The sequence below is a fragment of the Ascaphus truei genome, chromosome 7, assembly GCF_040206685.1.
Source record: "Ascaphus truei isolate aAscTru1 chromosome 7, aAscTru1.hap1, whole genome shotgun sequence".
In the NCBI taxonomy this organism is placed as follows: Eukaryota; Metazoa; Chordata; class Amphibia; order Anura; family Ascaphidae; genus Ascaphus; species Ascaphus truei.
Genome location: NC_134489.1, coordinates 57,633,897 through 57,653,411, shown reverse-complemented (window position 1 = coordinate 57,653,411; position 19,515 = coordinate 57,633,897). Strand labels below are relative to the sequence as shown.

Here is a 19,515-nt window from a genome sequence, read left to right as displayed (position 1 = left end):
TTAGGCTAAGGCCCCGGTCACGGCGCTGTAATGCGCGCCCGCGCTTTTGGCTGCGCGTTCCGGCGATTCCCTGGTCTGCAGCTCACTGCAGGAGCAGAGACCGGGGGGGGGGGGGCGTGGCGGAGGAGTGACGGGGCGCGGCCATGACGTCACCCGGCAGGTTTGCCCTCATTGGCTGAACCGCCACGGGGCGTGCCTAGCCGCTCGACGCGAGTTCCTGCTCTCAATTCTATTGAGAGCAGGAGTAGCTCTCGCGCGAGCGCTGCGGCCCCCCCTCGCAGCGGGCCCGGCGCCATTGCGGGGAGGGCTCTCGTGAGCGCAGCGTCCGCCACAGCGGACGCTGTAGCAGGCAGCGGGGGCAAGGCCTAAGCAGGGAAGGGCACGCTGCTTGTGGCAAGGTATGGTATGTGCTGGTCAACACACAGTGACATCACACAAAAGGGAGGCGCTAAGGGAAATCAAATCCAACATAATCTTAACATGTTTACGATTGGGCAATGAAAAAAGTATTTAAAAAAATACCTGTAGATGACTGATTTTTTAAAAACTGGTTGGAAAGAAAAAATGGCACTCCAACGGGCTTTGCACAAGTTGTATGGAAAAGTAGTGAGCAACAGGATCGGCATGTCGGTCCCTACATGGACCTTTGTCAAGATGCTTGCTACTGATTTTTGAAACTGCCATTGCTTCATTATGTATGTATGTATAACTTTATATAGCGCCTGTCACGTACGGAACACCTGTGAGCACATGACCTGCATATGGGACATGGGTTAATACACAGCTTGCAAGCTGTCCCACTTTTCACCTTCCAAAGGTGCCTCAAATGAACAATATCTCCCCTCAATCCATCCTCATATACTATCAGTCACGTACAGCACACATGTGACTTAGATATCACCTGAGATCAGACTCCAAAAGACTGTTCATGGTCCCAAGGCTCAACAAAGTATCCGGCCGCTCCTCCTCCTCTTACCGTGCACCCCAAAACTGGAACAACCTATCAGAGTCTCTTACATCCACCACCAGTTTAAGTTCTTTCAAATCTAAGGCTGTCTCACATTTTAATCTGGTCTGTAACTGTTTCATACGCCCATAATATATATTATCTTTAACTGTGCACGCAATGTCTTGTATATAATGTATACCCTGCTCATTTATGTAACTGTATTTGTAAACATGTATTTGTCATCATAACTCTGTGCCCAAGACATACTTGAAAACGAGAGGTAACTCTCAATGTATTACTTCCTGATAAAATATTTTTTAAATAAATAAATATGCAGCCAGGGTTAATACACACGGTTACTCTAGCCAACTCAGCTCTCTCCTCTGCAAGGTACTGTGAATGAGTTAATTTTAACCCTTTACTCAATTGCAATCAGATCTATACTCTACCACCACCCGAGAAATTATGCAAAATATGTAAATTCATATATCTGCCAGGGTCTCAGGTCCCGGTTTATTATAGAAAAAACTATGCACTGAATACATAAAAATCTGGTGTAGCAAAATGTTTCTGAAAATGTAAATACTCTATCCAGAGCGTGCAACAGTTCACTTAGAGCCCCAAAGAATTACTTATGAAAGACTTGTTTGATATATATAAAAATACAGTGCTTCAGATTACAGAAAAAGATAATTACAATAACAGAATTACAGTAAATGCAGAACTGTTTCTTAAAATAACAGGATAAAACATAAAATAGAAACCCCTATACAGTACCTTTCCCCCAGAGAAGTCACTTGTACAGAAATTTAAAAGTTCACCTAAGTCACAGGGATAGAAATATAAAAGTTCACCTGTTTGGTCCAAAACACACCTCTGTAGAATTCTGATTTCATAACTCCAGGCCAAGACCTATATACCATTCGTTTTCCCTTGAGAATGACATAAGCCCATGTCACAGGATGACTAGGACTAATACCAGGGATCAATATCGCCAGACAGAAACACAAGCGTTTATAAAATTAATTTATTGGAAAAATATATCCACAACAGCACAAATACACAGATAACACTCCCACTTAACTGGGGTAACTGGGAGCACCCTATAACGTAGGTGCGGGGACCCCAATTAGGCAGTCCCCCCGTTCTGGTCCCACCCTGTGTTGAAGCAGTTACCCCTTCAGCAGCCCCAAACCAACTGACACTCAGGTGCTTAGAATTCTGAGATCTGCAACTGTCACTAACTGAGTGGCTGGGATTGGCTGGCATTCCCTCAGCCATAGAACCATCAGGTCCTAACGCCTCCCCTTTTTACCTCATGCAACATAACCTGAGTTCAGGAAAAGGTCACAGGCAATCTTTGAAACTTTCGAGCTGAAACACAGTGTAGAGGGAGAAAGGGAGTGGCCCGGTATTAAAGGGGTTGCACCCCATTTGGCCATCCCCTGACCTCACCAGGGAGACAAGGGGTTAACTGGGCTGAGGTCCAGAAATGTGATTTAACCCTTGTTATGACATGAAAATGTATATTCCCCTGTTCCCATGCTTTATTGTAACATCTGGTTTAATCAGTGTCTGCATCACACACACACTAGGATCCATCCGGGAGTACATGGGTTAATAGTTCTTTATTGATTATAGCCCTTTGTGTAATTTTCCCGCCTTTTCAGGTACCATTTTGCAGGGTCCCATAGGCCGCCATTGGAGCTCCATGCGTTTCAATGGCGAATCTTGCTGTTTTGGTCCTGTTTCCTGTGAAGACCAGCAGATGGCGTCCGAAAGGAGGAGCGGCGGTTTCCCATTGTAAGTCAATGGGCTCATTGACTTCAATGGAGGTTCCTCGACGGCGCCTTCCAGGAACGAGTTGGCTGCCGTCCAAACCGTAAAACCGCAAAGCGGATACTTTTTCTATAAGAGAGCTTTGATCACTTAACAGTCAAGTTCAACGACAAGTGGCGTGGGAATAAACAGTTCTAGAGCACATAGAAATAAAATTCTTTTTGCCCCTAGTTCCTAGACCTCCCCCACTCGACCACAACCGGGTCCCCGAATCCTGGACCCCCGATAAGGGTCGAACTGAGAAGAGCGGGTCGCGCCATAGGTTCCAATGGCGGCAGCAGAAACAGCTCAAGAAAACGGCTAAGTGTAAAAAGCTGAAATGTAGGAATCCATAGCTCCGGTTCCGCAGGGTCCAGAGGATCAGGGTATGGGGTACCTGTAGTCACTGCTCCGGCATCGCTGCAGAACCATCCTTGACCCTCTTGGACCAACCCGACGGAGTATGGACCCCCTTGAAATTTCAGGACTTTTCCCATAGAAAAAAAAAAAAAAAAAAATAGAAAGAAAAAATAAAAAATAAAAAAAACTAGAGACTTTTCCCATAGACTCCAATGGCGGCCAATCTCCATTGACCGGCTATGGTGAAAACCCCCATTGACTTCAACGGCGGCGTTGCTCCGTTGAAAGTCTATGGCGGCGGATTCCCATAGCCGCCAACGGCGGCGGTTTGCCATTGAAAGTCTATGGCGACGGAGCCCGTTGTTTTCAATGGGGATTTAGTGAAAAACCGTGATTTAATTTACAGCGGAGTGTTTTGTATTAAAATAGGAAACGGTTTAAGGTGTATTTGTGTAACTCCGGTTCCGAAGGTCGTAGCAAGTCTCAAATTGGCCCATAGGTTGTCCCAGTTCCAGCATTGAGAACTGGGAAGTTTGGACCCGCTGGACCCAATGGAACCGGATATTTTAATATGTTTGTGTTTTATCTTTAATACTGTGTCCCAAAGCAAGGATAAAACCCAGAGGAAATTCCTTTGCATACCAGGGTAGCATATGGCCAGAGAGGCGACCCAATGTCTAGGACTTAAGTATTGTTCAAAGGATTTTGTCACCCTCACTGTTTACCTGAGGGCAGAGACGGCTCAAACCAGAGCAGTCTATAAGTGTCCCATTTAACACCTCACAACAAAGGGTATCCTGCCAGAAATTCTATTTAGTAGACTGGCTGGCATTCCTGATGCAGATGAGGGGCTACAGAAATGAGACCCCAGAGTTCTAATGCGCATGTGCCAACTAGCAGGGGGGCATGTATCAAAATGTGTTCCCACGTTAAAGAGTGGCTAGAGGTAATTGAAGACCAATCACCTGTACTTAATGTTAAGGATAGGGTTACAAAAGATATATAAACCGTGGTAATCCCTATCCTCTTTGTCTTCTGAAATCATCTTGATTGTACCTGATTGCGAGAGAATTGCTATGCAACATACTTCTCATCCCCCATCCCCAAAGTAAGTGTACTTCTTGTCTGTTACTGTATTATTTCGTGTGTTCACCTATCCAAAGGAATAAATATACTTTATTATATCTAAGCCTCGTTCAGTTCAAACTCAGTTATTTGGTGTAAATTACAACCTGTCATAAGCTATCTTCACAGGCTTGTAAGTTAACTGGTGGCAGCGGCGGGATTGAACTGGACCTGGATTACAGTATTCTGTGGGGTACTGTGATCCAGTGGGAACTTGATGGTAATTGCAAGTTCCTGGGACTAAAGATATTGAACACACGGTAGTGCAACAAGTAACGCAAGTTGTCACACCACCTCACTGCTGTGACCCAGAACCATGAGTGAAGCGGAAAACGTCTACTACCTGAGGACTAGAACTCAGCTAAAAGACAAGTGCCGTGAATATGGACTGGAATATGAGGACCAGGAGGTCGCAGACATGATTGCCCGGCGTGCAGAGTCTCAGGATACGGCTCAGCTTGCCCTTGTACAGCTGCCCGGAGATCAGGGACTGAACCCAGTGCCGGGACGGCAGAATCCCGGGGAGGGAACGAGTGCACCTCCCGGGACAAGTGCGAAAGGAGGGGCACTGATGGCTGCGGCCACCAGTCCGTTTACCCCTGAAATGTTGGCACTGATTACAACGTGGGGAGACCGAGGGACAGCGGAGGAGCGGCTAAAGTTTATCTCTATGGCAGTGAACAGACCCGCTTATTGCCCCCCGGTCCAACCCCGCAAAAATGAACTCCAACTGGACAAGCACAGTCTCACCAAGTACGTGGAAGGCACTGATCGGATCGACATATTTTTAAAGAACTTTGAAACGCAGTGCCGGCGGTACGGGGTGCTTCCCCAGCATAGGGTTGCACGCTTGGACCCGCTACTCTCCGGCTTGGCTAAGCAGACATTGATGGCGCTTCCAGAGGAGTATGCTGATGATTATGCCCACCTGAAAGAACTATTGCTATTTCAGCACGGTTTTACCCCTGAATCTTACCGGGGTAAATTCCGACTGGAGGAGAGGCAGCCTCAGGAGACCTATGTCACCTATGTGACCCGCATGGCTTTATACGGGCTACACTGGGTGGAGGGCTGTGAGGCCAAGACTTACCAACGCCTGCTGGACCTCATCTTTCAGGAACAGCTCATGCAGCAGTGCCCGCCGGCGGTGAGGGCTTGGGGGTATGACAAAAAGCCCAAGACTTACACAGAGGCGGCGAGTCTTGCAGATGACTATGTGGTTAGCTGATCCCAGATGACCGCAAAGGCCACTGATACACACACACACCCACTGATACACACACCCACTGATACACACACACACACTGATACACACACACACACACTGATACACACATACCCACCCACTGATACACACACACACACTGATACACACACACACACTGATACGCACACCCACCCACCCACTGATACACACACCCACACCCACTGATACACACACCCACTGATACACACACCCACCCACTGATACACACACACACCCACTGATACACACACACACTGATACACACACACACACACTGATACACACACACACACACACCCATTGATACACACCCCCACCCACACCCATTGATACACCCCCCCACTTACTGATACACACACACCCACTGATACACGCACACCCATCCACTGACACACACCCACCCACCCACTGACACCCACCCACTGACACACACACACACACACACACACACACACACAGACACACACACACACACCCACTGACACACACACACACTGACACACACACACACACACCCACACAACCACTGACACACACACGCCCACTGATACACACACCCACTGATACACACACACACACACACTGATACACACACACCCACAGATACACACTGACACCCACACACACACTGATACGCACACCCACCCACCCACTGATACACACACCCACAACCACTGATACACACACCCACCCACTGATACACACACACACACACACCCACTGATACACACACACACTGATACACACACACACACACACACACACAGATACACACACACACACACACACACCCATTGATACACACCCCCACCCACACCCATTGATACACACACACACTTACTGATACACACACACCCATCCACTGACACACACACACCCACTGACACACACACACACACACACACACACTGACACACACATACACACCCACTGACACACACTGACACACACACACACTGACACACACGCACACACACACACTGACACCCACACCCACCCACAGATACACACTGACACACACCCACTGATACACCCACCCATTGATACACCCACACACACACACTGATACACACCCACCCACTGATACACACACACACACTGATACACACATACACACTGATACACTGATACACACACACACACACACACACCCAGATACAAACCCACTGATACACACACACATCCACTGATGCACACACACACACACTGATACACACACACACACTGATACACACACACCCGCCCACTGATACACACACACGCACCCACTGATACACAAACCCACCCACTGATACACCCACACGCACTGATACACACACACACCCATTGATACACATCCCCCACCCACACCCATTGATACACACCCCCACCCACTGATATACACACACACACACCCACACCCACTGATACACACACACCCACTGATACACACACACACACCCACACACACTTATACACATACACACACACACCAACTGATACACACACACACCCACTGATACACACACCCACACACCCACACACACTGATACACACACCCACTGATACACACACCCACACACCCACACACACTGATACACACACCCACTGATACACACCCCCACCCACTGACACACCCCCACCCACTGACACACCCACCCACTGATACACACACTCACCCACTGATACACACACACACACTGACACACACACACACACACACACACACACACACACACACACACACACACACACACACACACACACACTGATACACACACACCCACCAATACACACACACACACACACACACTGATACACACACACACTGACACACACACACTGACACACACACACACACACACACTGATACACACACACACCCACCCACTGATACACCCACCCACCCACACCCACTGATACACACACACACACACCCACTGATACACACACACACACACCCACTGATACACACACACACACACACACACTGATACACAAACACACACACACACTGATACACACACACCCATTAATACACACCCCCACCCACACCCATTGATACACACCCCCACTTACTGATACACACACACACACCCACTGATACACAGACACCCACCCACTGATAGACACACACCCATCCACTGACACACACACACACACCCACTGATACACACACACACACACACACACACACTGATACACACACACACACACACACTGATACACACACACCCATTAATACACACCCCCACCCACACCCATTGATACACCCCCCCACTTACTGATACACACACACACACCCACTGATACACAGACACACACCCACTGACACACACACGCCCACTGATACACACACACCTACTGATACACACACACCCACTGATACACACACACACCCACAGATACACACACCCACACCCACCCACAGATACACACTGACACCCACCCACTGATACACCCACCCACTGATACACCCACACACACACACTGATACACACACATCCACTGATACACCCACACACACCTATACACTGATACACCCCACCTCCCCCTGCACCGCCCGTCAGCGACAGAAGTCACTGCTCGCCGAGCCCGTGGACCGGACGGGGGGAGATCCCGCCCGCCAGACCTGGCTCCGCTCTCTCCCACCTATCGGGGATAAGGCTGCGCACCTGTGCAGAAGCAGGGAGTTCCCCAACTGTCCCCTCGAGCCATCCGCGCTCCCGCCAACCCTGCTCCCCCCCGCACCTACCTCTCACCCGGGCAGCAGCAGCAGCTACAGGGAACGGAAGCAGAGGGGGGGGGGGGGAAGCGCCAAACAGCCAACTGCTGTCCCCGCTCCCACCTCCCTGTCCGCACGGGCCTCGGCGATCGGGGAGGAAGCGGAGAAAGCCCGCCCCCGGCATCCTCCAGCCAATCACCTGCAGCCCGGCATATTAGAAGCCCAACCCCCTGAAATTCAAAAAAATACTCACCGGCCGGGCTGCCGCATCCTCGCCGCCACCACGCACCGCATCTACAGTACAAAACAAACGGGACCAGGGAGAAAAAACAGGACATTGCCGGGACGGACTGGCAGCTGGGACAGCACAGAAAAAAATGGTACTGTCCTGGCAAAACCGGGATGCCTGGTCACCCTAGCTAACAACCTTTACTGAACACAATAATAGTGGTACCCTGTACCACACAGTAAAATAGACCCCAATCTGATACCAACAGTGAGTGTCCCCAGAGTACATTGGGTGCCAGGCACCAATTCCCTGATGTCCCTTTCCCAAAGTCAAGGCCCACACAAAGTGTTGGAGATAGCGCTATCCCGTGGAGTGTTAGTGCACTTGGTTAGGTACCTGCCCGGGGCTCCAGCACCCGGGTATTGCAGAATAACAAGGAGAATCTATCTGTACCAATGTTGTCGTCCGACTCTGAGTGGGGTGAATTTCCTTGTGGACAATATCACCATACCATCTTAACCGCGTAGCTGGTCTGGTCCCAGACCACAGGCCGCAGTCACCGCGGGGCATCTCACTGGTGCTGTACATGACTATATGCAGCTACTGGGGAAAGGTCCCCGACTATGGGCTTTCCCTATAGCAGCCACAAGCTACAGTGAGTCGGGGCCTTGCTGGGACCTAAGGGGGGAGATCTGGCCTAGTCCAGGGGAGCACTGCTCCCTGGACACAACCTACTCCTCAGAGGTCCCTCTTCCGACTGGCGTGGTCTGCCGCGCACGAAAATTATCAATATCCTGAGCAGGGAATCCTCTCAGCCCTATTGGCTTAATTGCGTCCATGTGAAATGCCCCAGTGCAACGTGGGGCTTGTAGTTCTCCGTTGAGCCCTTCCCTGCACTGACTGCCTACTCTGCGCATGCGTGCACTTCTCTCTACTGGCCGTCGCAACCTGGGGATGTTCTGCGCATGCGCTAGCCTAAAGATGGCTGCGTCCTGCACTTGAAGCCTCCTCGCCGCTCTAATGGCACCCGGCTTCTCCCCACTCGCGCCGGGGGATCCCCTGCTGGATCGGAGGTACACGGGGAATCCGGGAGCCAAGAACTGCAGAGGGAGACCTTGCCACATAAATATGAATGAGTAAAAACCATAGAGATTTAAAAGTCCAATCTTGAGGGTGTAGCTATCTTCAACTGGAAGCAACCCAGGCGTTCCACAAGTAAACTATAGAGAGAGAGAGAAAACAGTACAAAAGCGCACACCTCATAGTATTAAAGGCTTTACTTAGCACATGAGTTAAAAATGCACTAGCTATATTGTAATGTTCATTATCTGGAAACAGAGCAGGAAGCCACCCATTTGAGTCATGTACTAAAAAATGAAACATCTGTAGGAAATATTTTGCAAGGATTTGTCATGCCACAAACAGTGCAGTTTCCAAGTTGTTTGTAAATTTAGAACAGTACAAATCGGCAAACCACAAGAAACAGAAGAAAACAAATCTTTGTAATATGTTTGCATAAGAGATGGGGAATAGCAGATGTGTGTAATCAGAACCCACCACAACCTTAGGCCAAGACCAAAGTGCAGGCGCGCTGCTGCAGAGGCGATTTGTGGGATGGGGAGATGCGACGGGGAGGCGTGCCCGTGATGTCACGTGAGCGGTTTGACCTCATTGGCTGAACCGTTCACGTGACCCGGCCGTGGTGCGACAAAATCAAATAATTTTGTTTGCCCGGGAATCTTGCGCCGTCACGCTTCTGCTCGCGCACGCTCTATGGCCTGCCTCATCGAGGTATGGCCTTTTGTTCATGTGCGCGGTCGTGGGGAATATGGACGCGGCTTTATATTCCAAAAACAAATACAAAACCCTTAACACAAAATGTATTTAGAACCAAAACCAGAACACCAAACCAAGTGCCCATCTGTAAATGTTTTTTTTGCCATATATTATTTCATTGTTTTAAGTTTTTTTGTTATACTATTTTAGTCTTCTAATTGTATGATTTCACATTGCATAGCCAGTATAACCAACTTCGCACTGATGAGACAAAAAGGTTGAATCAGCTGTCTGTGAGGAGGGTTGCTGGCTATGTACTTATTTAACCCAGGCTGTGCTGAAAAGCCGTGTAATATGGCAGACATAAGCTTACAGAGGTCCATATTAAAATGGATAAGAAGTAGAGAGTGACACACTGTGCTCATTTGCATGTAATTTCCCAGAATCCCTGGCTGCAGTGCAAGCACTGTATGCTAAGGTTGCGGCCAGGCAGGGAGGGAGCGCGATGACATCACGCGCTCTGCTCGGCTGGGAGATTTGTGGACAGCTAGGTACACGCGCGGGGGCCGGCCCTAATAATGTGCTCACACGTGATATATTATGATTTTATACTGATTGTTAGCATCACTCATGCTTTATTTTGCTATTTTGTCATTTTTCTGCTTATTTTGAGTGTTTTTTCCCCTCAATGTTTTGGTACAAATCCAAAAGCACACAAACTGACTTTATAAAAACACCAGAATCAACAAAAAAAATGTTTAGCGCCAAAACCACATGAGTCACTGTGCTCACCCTTCATTTTGATTAACAGTGCAGAAATATTAAATCCTCAGCTAAATAGCAGCCAACATACCCCAATACAGTAACATCTCAGGGGTACAACATCAAATGTATGAAACATTGATATCAGAACCATTGTACATGATTGCATGCAGTGGACACAGCTCTATCGCTTCCTACTCTGTGCAGAGGTATCTACAGAGAGAACATTAGGCTACACACTGTTTCTACCTGTGTTAACTGGATGTTATGACACCCAGGTTATTCAACACTGTTGTCAGCAGCAGGGGTTGCAGAGTGGTTTGTGTGTAGTTCTTGAATACACAGGTTTGTGAGTTTAGTTTTTTGCAGACTTTAAATCTATACTGTACCAACCAGGTTTTATTATAATTTAAAATCACAATGTCATACACCTCTGCATGTAATCTTAAAAAAATGTTCACATTCTCAGTTATTCACTGACCAAGGAATTTAAATCGTAGGATGTATGAAAATTAACCCCTTCTCAGGTAGGGAAGTGAAGAGATGGAATCGAATTACCTCATTCCAGTCCCACTGTCAACAACTATGTTCTGTAATCTTAACCATGCTGTGTAGCTCCACATATGCTTTTCCTTTTAATCTCTCACTTATTTATCATTGCGTTATGTCTTAGTGTTTGATTTAAGTTCATTGCTAGTTCATGTTTTCAGCTGGGTCCTACTGGGAATGTTGGCTCTGCTGGAGGTAGGGAAATCTTTGAAAAAAAGTATTAAGCAGCAGAGAAAACTTACCATTTACGGTTACCAGTAGTTAGTGCAGCTGGGTGTAACCTTAGAAGTAGGATGTGAAAATATGTGATTTGGAGTCGATCCTCCCTTCTGTCCAATTAAATACAAAGTACATGTAACGCCCAAGGTCTGCACAAAAGTCCTCTTGTTCTGTTTTACAGTTTTATTTCTTTTTTAATTTATTTATAAAAATGTTTTACCAGGAAGTAATACATTGAGAGTTACCTCTTGTTTTGAAGCATTTCCTGGGCACAGAGTTATAACAATACACGGTTACATTAAATGAACAGGGTTATACAGTCAATTCACAGACATTTCATGGACAGATAGTTGGAAACTTGGGTAGAGGGGATAAAAGGGCTGGTGAGTTTCAGATTGAAATAGAGAAACTTTAACATCACCAAACGGCAGCAAATGGCTCACACCCTTTAGCTGTGCCAAAGGCTGTCTGCTTTGGGGCTAGCACTTGTACACTGTAGGAGTTCCGGTTGAATGCAGCTGTGGATTCAAAGTCCTTTGTCTTCCTGGCTCATTAACATTCCAGTGGGTGGAGTTGACATTCCACATAGTACAAGCAAATGTTAACCCTTAGCACGCTGGTTCTGTGCAGAGGGGAGCAGCTCTTGGGTAACCCCATCAGGCGCGCACCTTTGGGGTGGTGCAGATGTACACTGAAGGGGTGCAGCTGTGGATTCAAACTCCTTTGTCTTCCTGGCTCATTAACATTCCAGTGGGTGGAGTTCACGTTCCACATAGCTAACAAGAGTGCACACTATTACCTACCTTAAAAAGTAGTGGCGCTAAAGTAGTGGGTCTCAAACAGGCCAGCTTTTATAGGTATCCCTGCTTCAGCACAGTCTTTGACTGAGCCACTGATTGACCAACCTGTGCTGAAGCAGATATCCATAAAACCCACCCTGCTGGTGGCCCTTGAGGACGGAGTTGGGACGCTTGCGCTAAAGTAACAAAAAACATACTGCTTAACAAACCCCTAAATTACTTAGGAATAATGTTTGAGTGAGAATTGGGAAAACAGTATTTTTACCATTCCAAACTTATTATAAAAAAAGATTATAGATGAATTCCAGAAATTGAGGGACCTTCCGCTGTCAGTGTTTGGTAGAGGATGAGTGATAAAGGTGATGTCGTTTGCAAGATTGTTATGTAACCCTCCCTGCCCGGCTGTAAGGGAGTTTACAACATGTGTGTGCTCGGGGGGTTACTCGGGGTGCATTACCTTCATCCAGGGTGATGGTCCGTGCAGGCTGGGCACACATGCAGATGGTACAGATGGGTGCCAGGAGTTTTGTAGCTCTGAAACAAACGTTCTTTATTTGCATTCTTTATGGTTCCAGCCAGTGGCGGATTTGTAAATCTGCCGCCCCTAGGCACTTGCATATGCCGGCCTCGTCCTTTCTGCCCCCCCCCCCCCCCTCCTCCTTCCGATTCACAACGTCAAATTAGTTTATTAAAAGGAAATTGTACATACACACAGCCCTTATATATACAAACACTCTGCAGCCGCCTGTATACACACAAACCCAAACACTTTGCAACCCCCCTCTATATACACAAACACACACTGCAGCCCCCCCCTCTACGCCCACAAAACACTCCGCTGCCCTCCTCCACCACCTAGTCACAAATCACACCCTGAAGACACACACACAGAGCAACCTCCCTCTACACCCACAAACACACTGCAGCCCACTGTGAACCCACAAAACTGCAGAGACACACACACACACACACCAAAAACACACTCTACACCCGTCCTCCACCCTCTACACCAGGCCTGCACAACTTATAAAGTGAAACGGGCCAAACTGCTCCAAGGAAAGCAGATTCGGGCCGCACTTTAATTAAAATTACTCCCCACCCACCCAACCCCATGTTCACAACTCTTACCCCCCCCCCCCCCCCCGCTCACAACTCTTGCCAGCGGTGGGGTCCGGCGGTCTCCATCTTCTCCCCTGAAAATTCTTCTTTTTCACCCGCAGGTCCTGAAAAAAATGGCCGTGCGGCGTCAAATATCAAAGGGACGCCAAGTGACGTTGTGGCATCACATAGCGCCATGTTGTGTGCCGCCGTGATGTAATGGCATCCCGTTGCCATGGCAACGCTGCGTCATTTGACGTCGCATGGCCATTTTTTTCAGGCCCTGCAGGGGAAACAGAAGAATTTTTAGGGGAGAAGATGAAGATCGCCCCACCCCACCGCTGGACCACACGGACCACACAGTGAGTCCGGGCAGGCCTGCTCTACACCCACTGAAGACACACACACACACACACACACACACACTGCAGCCCCCTCTAAACCCACAAAACACACTACACACACACACTGCCAATAATACAGAATAACAAATTTGATCACTACAATGACCATACAAGAGTAAATAGACAATATATCGGAATTGTACAACTTAGTGAGGGATGATGGACATGAGCAAATTTTACAGAACACCTTCACAGCATTGCAGAAAGATTTCCCAGAAATACACGACATAGATGAACTCCTGGTGGGATTAACAAATGTATATAAAAACTGACACCATCGGAAACTTGGAGAGAAGTCTAATTTAAAATAACGCACAGGGCATATATTGCTTTCAACAAAACTCCTCACCCATCAGCAGGCACCATCAATCAATGCCCTAAGTGTCATACAGTATGTTGAAAGTGGACAAACATTGCTTATTGTTATGTAGCCCTATTAAATATTTATGGGATCCCGGGAAAGATGCAGGTTTCTTTTCAGATATGGAGAGACAAGGGGATTAGAACTCTGGGCCTGTTGCTAGATGTGAACAATGGTAGGTTCTTGACGTTCCAAGAACTGAAAGATCAAATGGAACTGCCTCAAAAACATCACTTCCCTTATATACAAGTAATGCATTATTGCAAGAGTATGGAAAGTCATAAATCAGATCTATTGGAAATAGATGTTTTTAATGTCTTTTTTGAGGATGCTAATAGTACCAAATATTCTATCTCAGATTTATATGATTGGATTAGGGACAAGAACTATGAGAAAGATCTAAGAAAAATGTTCACTAGGTGGGAAAAAGATTTCCAATGAATTGAACGAGTTGAACTGTTACTCAAAGGGTTAACTCGGGTCAGGAAAATGATAATTTCTGAGGAGTTGAGAAAGATGCAATATAAGATACTGCATAGGGCCAATTATGCTTTTGATATGAATTATAAGGGGATAGAGAAATCTAAAAATAAGTGTCCCAAGTTCTCCCAGGAAAGAGCAGATTTAAAACACTGTTTGTGAGATTGGTTATTTCTGATTTTTGGGATAAAGTTCTGCAGTATATACAAGAATTTATTGGGGTAACTACAATAAAAGAGCCCTTAGCCTTGCTGTTTGGAAATATGGAAAGTTGGAAAGAGGTCAATGTAAGGAGCAATGTCCCAAGGCTAGCAGAGATTGTTTTGCTAGCAGCAAGGAAAACAGTGGTGGTGAAATGGATAAAGCCTGAACCCCCACTTTATATATTTTAATCGATTATCTGAATAAATTGATGATGATGATGGACAAATTAGAAACTGATATAAATAAAGAATTAAGAACCGAGAATTTAAAAAAAAATGGGAAACGTTTATTGATTCTATGTTGTAACAAGATAGGGATTCAATTATACAGACATTTGAGCATACCTCTTGGGGTCTCCTCAGGCTGAGTGCGGTGGGTCACAGATAATTTTGCCCTTGAGGAAATATGATAGTATATTGTTGATGGGGGAAGATTGTGAATGGGGAGTCATGCCAGATTCTGTTAGGAGGCTGTGTGGTGATAGCTTTGATGTTAATCTTTGAAAATGCTATTATCTTTATTTTTTTTCTAATTATTATTATTGGTGTTAATGTGTTAAATTTTTAAATTATAAGTATGATGAGCAATACCAAAATTAATTGTGTAAAAGTATGTTTTTCTACGTTTCTTTCTTTTTTTTTTCTGTATTGTAATGTTGTAGTTTATTGCTGGTAAACCCAATAAAAAAAACTATTTAAAAAATCAACCATTTCTGGGATGAAATTATGGGTTATATAGCAAAAATACTAAAAATCACTAAATACAAGATTCCAATGGTGTTACTATTAGCCAACATAGAACCATGGTTAGATGAGGCTGGAAAACAACCAGAGCAGTCAAGGATTCTGAAGTGGTGCTACTGGCAGCTGGAAAAGCAACAATGCTGCAATGGATATTCCCATTGCCTCCAACATTAGATATAGTCAAGGCCTATTTATTTAATTTGATGTCCATGGACAAAATAGAGGCGAGTTTCAGTGAAGAGCTTAATACAACACATTATTTTTCCAAAAATGAGGATGGTTCAACGTCGCTTTATCGGACAAGGCCACGGCAGCCATAGAAAAAAGTGTTCTCGGTCATGACATGGTGTCTAACCAGCTTCTCACTCAAAATAAAAATACAATGCCCATTATCAGGGCAAAACCTAGAAAACAAACGACAACCTTGAACAACTGATGTATAAAATACTAAGAGACAGACATTGTAGTTAAGGGGGGGAGGGGGAGGGGAAAGTTTACATTTAATATTAATTTAAATGTTAAGCAAGCTCGATATTGGTAAAAATAAAAAAAGATGAATAATTAAGCCAGAAAGACATTGAGAACATGCAATGGGGGATGTCTATATACAAGTAACATATAAGATACTCCATGAGGGTCACAAACAGGAACGTAACCGTTGGAATGAAATCATATTGTTAACTTATCATGTAGCCTGTTATGATATGAGAAATGTCTGAGACCCCCTACCATGTATGTACAAGGTAACACGGAAATGTGTTGAAAATGTTACCTGCTGTGATTGGTATATGTATAATGATTCCAATAAAAAGAAAAAACAGTAGTGGCACTGCAGATTAAAATGAAAACAATCTACACTTATTAAACATTGGGTCAAAGCCATAAGAACCTAATTTTAGAAATACAGGCATACCCCGCTTTAAGGACACTCACTTTAAGTACACTCGCGAGTAAGTACATATCGCCCAATAGGCAAACGGCAGCTCACGCATGCGCCTGTCAGCACGTCCTGAACAGCAATACCTGCTCCCTACCTGTACCGAAGCTGTGCGCAAGCAGGGAGACTATAGAGCCTGTTACAAATGCGTTATTTACATCAGTTATGCACGTGTATGACGATTGCAGTACAGTACATGCATCAATAAGTGGGGAAAAGGTCATGCTTCACTTTAAGTACATTTTCGCTTTACATACATGCGCCGGTCCCATTGCGTATGTTAATGCGGGGTATGCCTGTATGCAATGTTTTTTTTTTTGCTATAAAAAGGGTGAGTCCTTCTGAAAATAAATTATTTTTCCTTAAAATGTAAGTGGAGCTGGAAATCCTTCTATAAAAAGTAGTAATATTCTGGGTTTGTAAAACAAACAAACAAACAAACAAAAAACTATAGTTCTGCTCTGTAACCTTCAGTACCATCAGAACCAGTGATGCCCACAGAAAGCATTCACTACTCATGTCCCACAGTGGACGCCATTGGACATGTCCATACTTCCCTTGTTTGAAAGTTGGTAACCCAACCTGCAATGCAACTGCACAGGAGATGCCTCTAGCGCAAATGGCTTATGTATCAGCAGTTGAGTAGACAGTAAGAAATGAAAGGTATGTGTACTAGAGTAGTAGGCCTGCCAAGTCTACTCTGCTACATGAGCTTATCCAACATGCTGAGAAGCAGTTGCCTAGTGCGAATTCGAGATCAGCTCCATTGTCCTTTCTCCGGTATGGGGAAGACTGCTTTCTGAATAAGGGTCATATAGACTTTGTTAAATTTAATGTAATTTATTAATACAGAACCTCAAAATCTCACTTATTACAGTCCTTTGATGTCGATATCTCAGATATGGGCCCAATATTTACTAAGCAGTGCTATTCCATAGAACAGGTTTCCGGTGCTGGAATGTGGAATAGCACTGCTTAGGAAACATGGGCCATAGACATCTGAGATAGCCATAGAAATGCACAAAAAAAACCTAAAGATTTAACTACTGTAGGTGCGAACAGACAGCTAAAAAGGTGCTAACCTTTACTGCATCCTCAAGCGGAGAGCGCACCAAAGTAAATACGTGAATTAAAAAAAAATAACAGTGTTTTCGGCTCCCTTTGAAAGTTTAGATTACCTTTGTAAGAGATGTGTGCAGAGGTTCATATAATGGAGACCGATTAGGGTGAAATGATATCTTGGCTTTATTGAGCCTGTTCCTTTATCCAGGCAAAATAACAAACCCCTATCCCTTTGTAAGGGCTAACTTACTTCCCCAGACCCTATCTGCAGGACTGGAGAGATATTCCCATTACCAGTCTATCACCCCAAAGTCCCAGGAAGTCCCTTAAGCAGGGGGCCCTCCATGTCAGCCTCTGGCAGGTTCCTGGGTTCTCTGCGTCCAGGAAATATACGTCTCCTGGTGTCTTGATCTCAGCACAGTCTTTGTGCTCAAGACTGTATCTGTGTGCAGGCTTTCCTGTCTCCTGTCAGCCCAAATGTGAGCTAAGGAATCTCTCTCCTGTGTCTCACATGAGGCTTTTTACAGAGCTCTCTAGTTAATTGAGGGGCTGCAATTAACACTCTCTCTCTCTGCTGGATTCTCAGAGCTTCGATGCTGCTTTATTTAAACAGGGATAAGTCCGTTACAACCTTAAAGTAACATTTTTCCTTTTTGTATCTTGTAAAAAATAAAATAAAATAAAAAACCTATATGATTTTTTTTCCTCCAGGCTGGCTGGATTCATGTTTATCAGCTTCCTATGTTTATCGGTTTGACTCATGATTGCATCATAATTATTTCGCAAAGAACCACATATTTCGCTAGGACTGAACTTTTTAAAAGGGTAAAAGCCTTCTATGACTAAAGTGAACTCATGGCAGTGATATGTTCTATAGCATAAGTGGCCAACTCTAGTTCTCAAGGGCCACCAGATCAGGTGTTAAGGATATCCCTGCTTCAGCACAGGTGGCTCAATCAATGGCTCAGTCGTTGACTGATTGAGCCACCTGTGCTGAAGCAGGGATATCCTTAAAATCTGACCTGGTGGTGGCCCTTGAGGACTAGAGTTGGCTACCCGTGTTCTATAGATTCAATGTAGGTACACATGTAGCAAAACTTACTGTCCCCAGCGTTGTGGCTCAAAAAGCAAAAAGCTGCAGCGCTGGGGACTGTCTCTGCAGCGATCTCGCTGCAGGGGGTAAAGCGCCCAGATCAGAACCTCCCACAGCGTTAATCCCTCTGGGTTGCGATTAAAGTTTGCTACATCTGTAACTGACTCAATTTTTATACAAATTAAACAAGCAAAAGTATCTTGAAAGAAACTTTAAAGTCTCCATAGTCACCACATTTCTGGAGTATATTTATGTAATCTCTTTTGTGATAACAGTGTTAGTAAATGGTTCTATATGCCGGGATATTGCTCACCCAGAGTCTCTCTCTTTGATGCTGTATGTAACTAATGATGTCAGCATAATTTAAGAGATTAAATCAGCATTCTGCGCTCCATCATGGGGCAGAATATGTCCCTACAGGACACAAAATGTGTGCCTATTAGTGACCTGCAGCCATAGCCCATATTTGTAGTCATTTTTTATGTCAAATCCCGCCCAAAAATAAAACAAGGGGACAAATACCAGGGGTAACAGGGGGTCCCAGACATCAGGAGAACATGGATGAGCTGCCCAATTTTTTTTAATTTTTTATTATT

General features: G+C 45.6%; 1 protein-coding gene across 3 annotated transcripts in view; it reads right to left on the bottom strand.

The window, feature by feature from the left end:
- The window catches only part of CMKLR2 (chemerin chemokine-like receptor 2), a 34,406-nt gene that overhangs the window by 6,456 nt on the left and 8,435 nt on the right, over positions 1–19,515 (bottom strand). Inside the window, exon 2 of one of the 3 annotated variants that reach the window (XM_075608542.1) lies at positions 12,995–13,071. The exons of 1 other annotated variant lie outside the window; for it this stretch is intronic. The gene's annotated coding sequence lies outside the window, so the exon portion shown is untranslated. Of the gene's footprint in view, positions 1–11,760; positions 11,787–12,994; positions 13,072–19,515 lie in introns of those variants that run through there. One more of the 3 variants, XM_075608543.1, reaches the window with a different exon arrangement.